The sequence below is a fragment of the Balaenoptera musculus genome, chromosome 20, assembly GCF_009873245.2.
Source record: "Balaenoptera musculus isolate JJ_BM4_2016_0621 chromosome 20, mBalMus1.pri.v3, whole genome shotgun sequence".
Taxonomy (NCBI): domain Eukaryota; kingdom Metazoa; phylum Chordata; class Mammalia; order Artiodactyla; family Balaenopteridae; genus Balaenoptera; species Balaenoptera musculus.
Window position 1 is genome coordinate 39088979 of NC_045804.1, and position 10874 is coordinate 39099852.

General features: G+C 41.7%; 1 long non-coding RNA gene across 1 annotated transcript; it reads right to left on the reverse strand.

Annotated features, from left to right (window-relative positions):
* Positions 1–6162: 6162 nt before the first annotated feature.
* LOC118887466 lies at positions 6163–10617 on the reverse strand. Its single transcript, XR_005018008.1, has 3 exons — positions 10452–10617; positions 9661–9782; positions 6163–6659 (listed from the first exon to the last, which is right to left on the reverse strand). It is a non-coding gene; the product is annotated as an uncharacterized LOC118887466 (long non-coding RNA).
* Between the last annotated feature and the right edge of the window lie 257 nt (positions 10618–10874).

A 10874-nucleotide genomic window follows, 5' to 3' on the forward strand; every position in this document is an offset into this window, starting at 1 on the left:
TATTGCATTAGCCATACTTTTGCCCTGATGTTCTGGATGGAAGGAAAATTATCTAGTGAAATTGTCAGAGTATAACTACTCATGAAGTGCGACACTGCTTGCTTTAAGTCTGCTACTAAAAGCACATGTATAATGCTTGTGTGACAATTGGGTATAAGTGATAAAATATATGACCTATAAAGTGTTGCCCGATTAACGTACCTCTGAGCCTGTTCACGAGGTCTGATTAGTTTTCCCCCAACGTGAATGGCTAGGCGAATATAAAGGAGGACTAGCACTGAGGGACACGATCTGAACCTGGGGTAGGAGTCAGCACCCCAGCATTGAGGGATGGATATTTTGATCATCCATGCTTTCTATTGAAAGATTTGCAATCAAAAGGGGAAATGATGGAAAAACCTGCGCATATTGAGGTATGGGGAAGTCAGAAGGCTTATACATGGTTGAACTTAAAGTTTACTGATCAGAGCAGCGTGGTTTTTGGCCTTTCAGACATGCGTTATACATCTGCTTTGTCCATTGAGGAAGGGAATGCATTTGAAAGTCAAAATGGAGTCGCTGTGGTTCAGACAACCCAGGTGAAACTAGGTGGCCACTGTATACATGATTTTGGACATGCTCTTGTATTACTGAACACTCAAGTTTTCTGAACTGTATTGCAGACCAGGACAAAAACCACAGGCGGGTGTGGTATTATCTCTGAATGCAGTTACTGCTTGTTTTTTGCTTAATTGTCATGATCTCCCCTGTGTCGTGCCTGTTAGATGTCTTACGCTTCATCGCTAGCCTGAGTGGAGGAAATCTATTCGAGGACTGAGTAGCAACGCTGGCCTCACTGTGAAATAAGTCTAACTGCTGGGTCTACAGTGAGATGCTCCTCTAGACTTCCATGAAAAGTCAACCCGGCTACTGTGACTAGTGGGGAAAAGACATCCCATATGCCAGTACATCCGAAGGACCCCTGTCAGTATATGTTAATGTACAATTGACTGCCCATGAGCCCCTCTGGGCTATGCTGTGTGGAATGGAATAGGCTGTCTTCTGAACACACAAGTCCAACTAGTGGGATTAATTGTTTTTTGTTTGGAAAGACCTAATGGGTCCACCCGTAATGGCACTCAACATAACATGGGGTGACAGATCTGTACTGTGCCTGCTGACTCCTGGCTAGGCCACCAACCAGAATGTTTCTTTTAAAGCCGGGCCTTCCCCTCCCCATAGGGGTGGCTCTGGGTTTGTGAAAACCAGGGGTGACCTGCCTGTATTGTATTTGTGGCATCTGGTTGCAGCACCCCCTATACACTTGACCCCAGGGATATCATGGAAGAGGGGCGGACCAAGGTGGTAAGGGTCGTGCAGGGTAAGTAGCGGTGAGGTATATGGTCAGGCCACTCAAGATGGCCGCTCTCTTGCTCTCTGTACATCCCCTGCCCAACCAGTGCCTGCTTCACCTACACCCTACTCACATGACTGACCTTCCTGCATACTTGTCCCAAGCCCCAGCTAGTAATTGTTCTTATCAAAGGGGCAGTGAGGGGCTTGCCCCTCTACTGGTTTCCTTGGTAACTAATGAGCCCACCCAACATCAATTCCTCTATAACTGGCAATCTCCCTCTGCCCACCCTCCCCAGCTCCCCACCCCTCCTCCGGGAGCGAAGACTGCCACCACAGTGGGGTGTCTCTCCAGGACCTTGCTTCAGACATGTAAGCTCCCCCATTCATTAACCATTGATGTCTCTGAAAAAAATAAATGAAAATAAAAGTCTAATTCTGACTGGTTGTGTCACTTAATGATTTATTTATCACTCTAGTAATAATATTTTAAAACTATAATATTTTAAAAATATATAAATACTCATGAGTTTCTCTTTAGACTGAAGAGGATTATTGATGCCGCCTTCTTCTTCCGTATGAATGAGGAAAGCTTTACCTTGTATATCTGCTGCATTTCTGTTTTAAGTAAAAATTTGAGAGTTTGTGTCTCATTAAACAGAAAAAAAAAATGGTGCTGTAAAATAAATGATTAAATTTTGGGAAAAGGGAGCACGGAGGCCAGTGACTCCATGATAGGGTCAAATATGAGCCAGCAAAAGGTTAAGCAAGATTAACCTCCAGTTGGGTTTTGCTGGGGTACCTGCCTATCTGCAATCTGGCTCTAACCATTTGGGACCTAACTTCACTAAGATCTGAAAATCTACCCAGCCATTGTAAAAATAAAACAAAATGTTTTTTAATTTTTAAATTTAAATTTTGTTTTAGACTTACAGGAAAGTTACAAAGTAGGTACAGAAAGCTTCCGTATACCCCTCACTCACTTTCTCGTTTTGTTAGCGTCTTATCTATGGTTCATTTGTCACAGCTAAGGAACCAACCTTACAACACTACTGTTGGGACTTCCCTGGTGGCGTAGTGGTTAAGAATCCGCCTGCCAATGCAGGGGACACGGGTTCAATCCCTGCTCCAGGAAGACCCCACATGCCATGGAGCAACTAAGCCTGTGCGCCACAACTACTGAGCCTGCACTCTACAGCCTGCGAGCCACAACTACTGAGCCCACATGCCGCAACTACTGAGCCCTCATGCTGCAACGACTGAAGCCCGTGCGCCTAGAGCCCATGCTCCGCAACAAGAGAAGCCACCATAATGAGAAGCCCGCGCACCGCAACAAAGACCCAACGCAGCCAAAAATGAATTTTAATAAATAAATAAATAAATAAATTTTTCTTAAAAAAGGACACTACTGTTAATTAAACTCCACACTTTATTTGGGTTTCTTAGTTTTTCCCTAATGTCCTTTTTTTGTTGTTCCAGGATCTCATCCAAGATACCACATTACATTCAGTAGTCATGTCTCCTTAGCTTCCTTTGGTCTGTGACAGTTCTCAGACTTTGTTTCTGGTGACCTTGACAGTTTTGATGAATACTAGTCAGGCATTTTGTACAATGCCCCTCAATGTGGGTTTGTCTGATGTTTTTCTCATAATTGGGCTGGAGTTATGGGTTTTTTTTTTTTTTTTTGGATGGGTTTTTGAGAGGAAGACCACAGGGGCTAAGAGTCATTCTCATCACATCATATCAAGGACATAGGCTCTCAATGTGACTTATCACTGATGATGTTAACTTTGGTCACCTGACTGAGGTAGTGCTTGCTAGGTTTCTCCACTGTAAAGTTACTTTTCCCCTCTCTTCATGTCAGTAAGTGCAGCCCACACTCAAAGGATGGAGATTGAAGATCCACCTCCTTGAAAGCAAGGAAATCTACATAAACTATCTAGAATTTTTTTCCATTTCCTGGTGTAATGCTTTAAAATATTTTTTAAATTTAATTTAATTTTAATTGTTTTAATTAGCATACAAAGTATATTAGCTTCAGGTGTACAATGTAGTGATTTGATATTTTTATACATTATGAAATGATTATTACAATAAGTCTAGTTACCATCATCACCATATGAAGTTATTACAATATTCTTGACTATATTCCCTATGCTGTACATTACATCCCTAGGACTTATTCATTCTTTAAATGGAAGTTTGTACCTCTTAATCCCCTTGACCTATTTTGCCATCCTCCAACCTCTCTCCCCTCAGGCAACCACCAGTTTGCTCTCTGTATCTGTAAGTCTGTTTCTGTTTTGTTTGTTCATTTGTTTTTTAGATTCAACAAAGAAGTGAGATTCAAACTCAGCCTGTTGGCAAAGATGCAGTTAATTAAGTGGCTATTAAACCCATGGGTGAAACCTCTGAATCAATTAAGTTGGCAGTGAATAATTTATTTCAGTGGACAAAATGGCTCAGAGAAAAGAGCCTGAATACATGGGTCTCCTATGGAAGCCTGCTAAGTTCAAGGTACATGGAATTAAATCTAAAGAGAGAAGTATATCTCAAAAAGAATTCTAGGTATTGACACATGGAGTTAACTGGAACCAAACAGATTCAAACAACACTAACAAAAAATGTTTTCGAGAAAGTTAAATTGCCAGAGAGTCATTGACTAACAAGCCAAAAACTGTGACTTCCTGAGACTTGAAACAAACCTTGGGCCCCCATCATTCTAGGGGCAGGTGGTATGTTGAGGAAGCTGCTCAGCATGCAGGGAGAGAATGGTTCCCAATTTCCTCTTTAAATGTGGCAGAAGAAGATGATGCAAAAGGAGGAACTCTCTGAGGTTGAAACCAAGAACCTTGGGGAGTAATGGACAGGGGAACCACTTACTGGGAGCAAAACTGATCAAAGTACACTCTCCTCCCCAGGTCAGAAGTCCAAGTCAATGTCTGACTGACCAGACGAATTTCAGAATTTTTACGGATCAGTGACTATCCTGTGCCTCCCATTCTTCCCCTGTCTGAGTGGGAGGATTTACTGAGGTTATCCACTTACTGTTTCACATTGCATAGTGTGTATGTGTTGTGTTGGGGGCGGGGGAGGGTAGATAACTTAAATCTCCAAAAAGAGTCCTCTCCAGACCTAATATGAAGACTATCACAATATCGGGACTTAGTCTATCATGGGACATCCCACTGGGATGGAATTTTTGAGTTGTTTCCTTTAGGGATGGAGGTATATCTTGAATATGAAAGGAAGAGAAGTGAATCTTTGTAAGCAAATATTTGTGATGTATTGTAGTCTTTTCCAAAATAGTCTGTCCCGCCTTGGGTTAGGATTACACTTACTGCCCCATTGAAATCAAACTTGGCCGTTTGATTTGCTTTGGCCAATTAAGTATGAGAAGTGATGTGTGCTACTCTGAGCAAAAGCTCTAAGACCATCATGTAGTTTCCCCTTGCTCTTGTCTTCTTCTGCCACAAGACTGGTGATGTCTCAGATAGGGTTCTTCTGGCAGCCTGGATCCCCACATGAGAAGGATGTGGAGCAGAGCCAAGGTGAACCCCCAACAGACATGCAGTGTAAGTGAGAAACAAAATGTTTGTTGTAAGCCACTGAGATTTGGGGATGGTTTGCTCCTGCACCATGACCTGGCCTATACTGATTAACATGTGAAGCATGTCAAGTGAGGCAGAGCAACAAAATGGAAGGGGTCTTGGACTTTGTTGACTTCTCAGAGGAGTAACACATCATTTTTTACTTCTTTATGAGAAATACACTTCTAATTTCTTTAAGCCATTGTCAATTTGAGGTTTCTGCAAAAGCATCAAAACCAACATCCAAACACATGCCAACTTTACCCTCATCTCCTTTCATGCTAAACCATGGGCCTCTCTTTCTCCCTCTTACTCATCCTAGGTAGTGAAATACCTTTGTTCATATATCAACTTATGTCTGCCACACTACGTATCTTTCTTAGGTCTACAGAGTCTGCTATATCCTCTCACATCATGTTGCAGGTTGAGTTCTCCAGAAGCAGATGCTGAGCTGCAGTTTCAGGTGCAAGATGTTTATGACAGAGCAACACCCTGAATAGAATGGGAGGAAGCAGAATTGGGCAGAGAAAGAAGTTGAACTGGGATGCAGCCCTCAACAAACCTTAGCCAACCTGGCAGGATGCTGTGCAGTGAATTTTGCCCAACAGAGTTGTCCTGCATTGAGCTGAATGGTTGAGACTTTATATTGTCCATAACTCATTTTCCAGTTGTCAGTTGTAGATTGTGAGTCTGGGAGTGGTTTGTGACCCCAAGCAATGCAGCTCATTGCAGCTGAGGCGGGCCTTGAAGGAGCTGACATTTAGAGGCTGGTCTGCCGACTGCCTTCTCCAAATCTGGGCAGGAAACCTCCCTTGAAGGGAGATCTGGGTGGTGCATCCCCCATGTCTACCACACCCCACCTTCCTACAACCTCCTTTTATTCTCTTATGTATAAAGCTGCAATGATCTCTTTCCCCAAATGTACTTCTGATCTATTCTGCTGTTCATGGCATCAATCACATATACAATGTATTTCATGTAGTTTTAAAGACCAGGATGCAGTTGCCTTTATATGCTGGAGAATCTATATAACCAAAAATTCTACAGTACCTGTTCTTACTCTTTTTCTTTCCTCTATATTCAATACAAGGGGAAGGGAGGGAGGGTCAAAGTGTTTTGTTCAATTTCTTTTACTTTTTAGCAGAGAAGAGCTATCCATTTGCAATCTGAATGTCCCTAGGTTCTCCAGCTATCCGTGTCACTGAGATTTTTGATGCCCACCTGATATTGTCAGCTCTCATTATGTGTAAATACAGAAAGTTTGGTCTTTTACCTAGTTTCCCTGCATTAAGATTTCTGAGGGTGCCAGAAATGCTTCCATGCACCACAGATCTCTTCTGGTCCTCTCCTCTCACTTTTTGCTCTGGACTGCTGTTCCAAGACCTCTGCCGGTTACCTCCTTGATTGACATGACAGCTCTTCCAAGCTCTGCCCCCTCCATGCTCCTCTGTATCCCAAGAAGAAAAAGAAGCTCTTCCTTCATCTCCCAAGTTACAGGAAACATCAGGCCCTAATTTTAGCAAAACATAGTAAAGGTTTGCTTACAGTGAAAGGCAAATATTTAAAATTAGATGTTCGATATCACTGTGTCCAGAGTCCTTTGACCACAGATTATCCTGATGGCTTTTTTCCTCCTTGTCTCCATGCCTCCTTCTACTGCCATTTTTTCCGCTGAAACATTTGAGAGTAAGTTGCAGACATGATACTCCTTTACCACCAGTACTTCAGGGGTGTTTCCTAAAAATAAGGACATTAACAGCACAATAATCAAAATCAGGAAATTAACACTGATATAATACTCTGATCTACAGACCTTATTTGACTTTTATCAATTGTGCCATAAATGTCTTTATGGCAAAAGAAAAAAAATTCTGGTCTAGGATTCAATCTAGGATCACACATTACATTTAGTTTTCATGTTTCTTTTTTTTTTAATAGCCATTCTTTTAATTAATTAATTTATTTGTTTATTTATTTATGGCTGTGTCAGGTCTTGGTTGTGACACATGGGATCTTCGTTGCAGTGCACACGCTCTTCGTTGTGGCGCACGGGCTTAGTTGCCCTGCAGCATGTGGGATCTTAGTTCCCCGACCAGGGATCAAACCCTAGTTCTCTGCACTGGAAAGCGGATTCTTTACCTGTGGACCACCAGGGAAGTCCCTAGTTTTCACGTTTCTTAATCTCCTTTAGTCTGGAACAGTTCCCCAGTCTTCGCCTTTGATGACCTTGCCACTATTGAAGAGTTTAGGCCTGTTATTGTGGAGGATGTCTCTCAATTCAGGTTATGCAAAGGTTATAGAAGTGTTTTTTGTCCTTCTCAGTGCATTGTATCGGAAGACCCACGATATTGATTTATCCCATTACTGATGATACTAACTTTGATCACTTGGATAAGGTGATGTCTGCCAGTTTCTCCACTGTAAATTTACTACTTTTCCCATTTATAATTAATAAATATCTTATGGGGGTGTTTTTACTTCTTAAAACATAATATTTAGGATTTTTCCTATTAAAAAGTAATTATTCAAGAGAGTTCAAAGGAGTGATATTATACCAACTACACTCTTTGGCTCCACAATGCAAATAAATTAGAAATTAGTAGTTAAATAGTAACTATAAAAACCTTCATATGTTTGGGAATTTTATTTTATTTTATTTTTTAACATCTTTATTGGAGTATAATTGCTTTACAATGGTGTGTTAGTTTCTGCTTTATAACAAAGTGAATCAGTTATACATATACATATATTCCCTCATCGATAAAAGTAGAAATTCTATAACCATTATACATAATGAATTATTAATAAAATACTTTCCCTCAATTATCACAAGTTTTCCGTTTTTTTACACAGGAGAACATCAAACAAAAGTTTAATGACATGTATACATTGGTAAGGTCCAGAAAAACATAGTAACACTATCACAGCAAATTCTAAGACACAAGTTTAAGGAAGAGAGTTTCCATATTACACAAACTCCCCACAAAAACAGAAAAAGAGGAAACACTGCCTAACTAATTTTATGACGTTAGCATACTCTTTTTTAATCCCTTTATTTTGCATATTTCTTCTAGCAATTTCCTGGATTTACTTTTTTTTTTTAATTGAAGTATAGTTGGTTTACAATGTTGTGTTAGTTTCTGGAGTACAGCAAATTGATTCAGTTATATATACAAATATATATACACATATACATATATATATTCTTTTTCAGATTCTTTTCTATTAGAGGTATTGAATATAGTTCCCTGTGCTTATACAGTAGGTCCTTGTTATTTATCTAGTTTATATATAGTAATGTATAATTAATCCCAAACTCTTAATTTATCCCTCTCCCACCCCTTTCCCCTTTGGTAACCATAACATTGTTTTCTATGTCTGTGAGCCAGTTTCTGTTTTGTAAATAAGTTCATTTGTATCATTTTTTTTCGATTCCACATATAAGTGATATCATATGATTTTTGTCTTTGACTTACTTCACATAATATGATAATCTCTAGGTCCATCCACGTTGCTGCAAATGGCATTATTTCATCCCTTTTTTAAATGGCTGAGTAGTATTCCATTATATATATACACCACATCTTCTTTATCCATTCATTTGTGTTCATCTGTTGATGGACACTTAGGTTGCGTCCATATCTTCACTATTGTAAATAGTGCTGCTATGAACATTGGCTAGTATAATCTCAATAACCAATTGGATAAGTAAAATATGAGAGGAAAGTTGCAGATCATCACCATTCAATGTTTAGATGAAAAAAAATCTAAACAAAATTTTAGCAAACCAAATCCAACAATATCTAAAAATGATAATGCATCATGACCAAGGTGGTTTAAATCAGGAATTTATTTTTTCTTCCAGTTTAATTGAGATATAATTGACACAAAAGATGTGCAAGATCCTTACGGAAAATTGTATATAACTTTATTGTGAGACATTGAAGAAAATGTAATTAAGTATAGGATATATTATGTCCATGTATCAGAAATTGTAATCTCATAAAGATGTCATTGTCTCCAAACTGATCTACAGATATTTGCAGCACATAAAACAAAAAAAAAAAAAAAAAGTAAGAACTATAATGATCAGAAAAATAAATAAATAAGCGTCTGAAAATATCAAACGTTGGAAAGTCCTTAGAAAACGAGAAAAAGAGCCCCAAGAAGAATACACATAATATTGTTCCAGTTACTATAGGTGCATAACAAATTATCCCAAAACTCAGTCGCATAAAGTAACCATACTTGGGGACTTCCCTGGCGGTCCAGTGGTCAAGACTCCGCACCTCCACTGCACAGGGAGCCGACTGGATCCCCAGTCGGGGAACTAAGATCCCACAGGCCGCGCTGCGCGGCCAAAAATTAAAAAAAAAAAAAAAAAAAAAAAAGATTAAAAAAATATATAACGGGCTTCCCTGGTGGCGCAGTGGTTGAGAGTCTGCCTGCCAATGAAGGGGACACGGGTTCGAGCCCTGGTCTGGGAAGATCCCACATGCCGCGGAGCGACTAGGCCCGTGAGCCACAGCTGCTGAGCCTGCGCGTCTGGAGCCCGTGCTCCGCAACAAGAGAGGCCGCGACAGTGAGAGGCCCGTGCACTGCGATGAAGAGTGGTCCCCGCTCGCCGCAACTAGAGGAAGCCCTCGCACAGAAACGAAGACCCAACACAGCCAAAAATAAATAAATATAAATAAATAAATAATTTAAAAAAAATATATATATATATAACCATACTCACGGATCCTGTGAGCCCAGAATACGGACAGGGGACAGTGGGGAAGTCTTGTCTCTGTTCCATTAATTTTCAACTGGCTTGAAGGTTGGGGTTGGAATCCTCTGAAGGTTCTGTCACTCACAGGTCTGCGGTTGATGGTAGAAGACTTCAGTAGCTCAGGGTTCCTTAGGCATCCCTCCCTCCTTCTCTCCCCCTCCGCCTTCTCTTTCTCTCTGTTTTAAAACAAGGTTTCTGTGCGTTTCAAAGTCTGTGGGTTCTGAAGACAGGTTTTAGACCTGTTGAGCTGCGGAAATATCCATTACCATAATTACCATAAAAAAGGGGGCCCAAGAAAAGTAAAGTGTCAGGAAAGCTTTATATCCTGAGAGAAGCCATTGGAGCCAGCTCTGGACTCATTATCCCAGATGTCCCCAAGGTGCTCCTTATACCACGAGGGGTTGTGTGTCCGAATCCGCCTCCCGCGGAGCAGACCGCTCTTCTCCCCTTTCGTCCTTTCGGTGCACTAACAGCTCTCGCCCGGTCCCCAGAGGCTACTGCGCTTTTAGTCCACGGGACAGTAGTACGGCTCGAGGAATGCGAGTAGAGCTGGAAAGTCCCGAGTAGGATCACCCCGCCAGAAGCCCTGATCTTTCTTCAGTTGTGAGGGGCCAAAGAAGACGCCAGTCGCGCGAAAGCTCAGGGGAGCTCACAGCGCGCGGGGGCACTTCCTGAAAAGTTGATTGGCTGCCCCTCTAAGGGCCACCCGCCGCTCGGGAAGCCAGTGCGCCAAAGGACCCGGACCTGGGTCCGCTTACCTGGTGTAGAGCGCGCGGACGGGGACCGGAAGGCGGGCTCCGCCCACTTCTTTCTTTCTTTGTTTTCTTTAAATGCACTTCGTTCTTTTGGTCTTACCGTGCAGAATATAGAAAATACAGATAACCAAATACGAAAGGAGAAACCTCCCGCCACCACTCTGAGACACTCACGCTTTAAAGTCCAGTCGCTTCGCGCGGCAAGTCTTGGGGGCGGGGCGGCGTCACCATTGGCTGAACGCTCCGCCTTAACTCGAGTGCACCAGCTCTCCCCGCAAACGGGGGAGTTCTAGCTCCCCTAAGAGTCCTGCGAATCCAGAGCAGCGCTCCTGGGTAAGTTTGTCCCCTCTCCGTTGCCAAATATCGGAATCTCAGCTTCTTATCCCTTTTAAGTCTAGTCTGCTGGCTCTTTGACGAGGTGGGGTG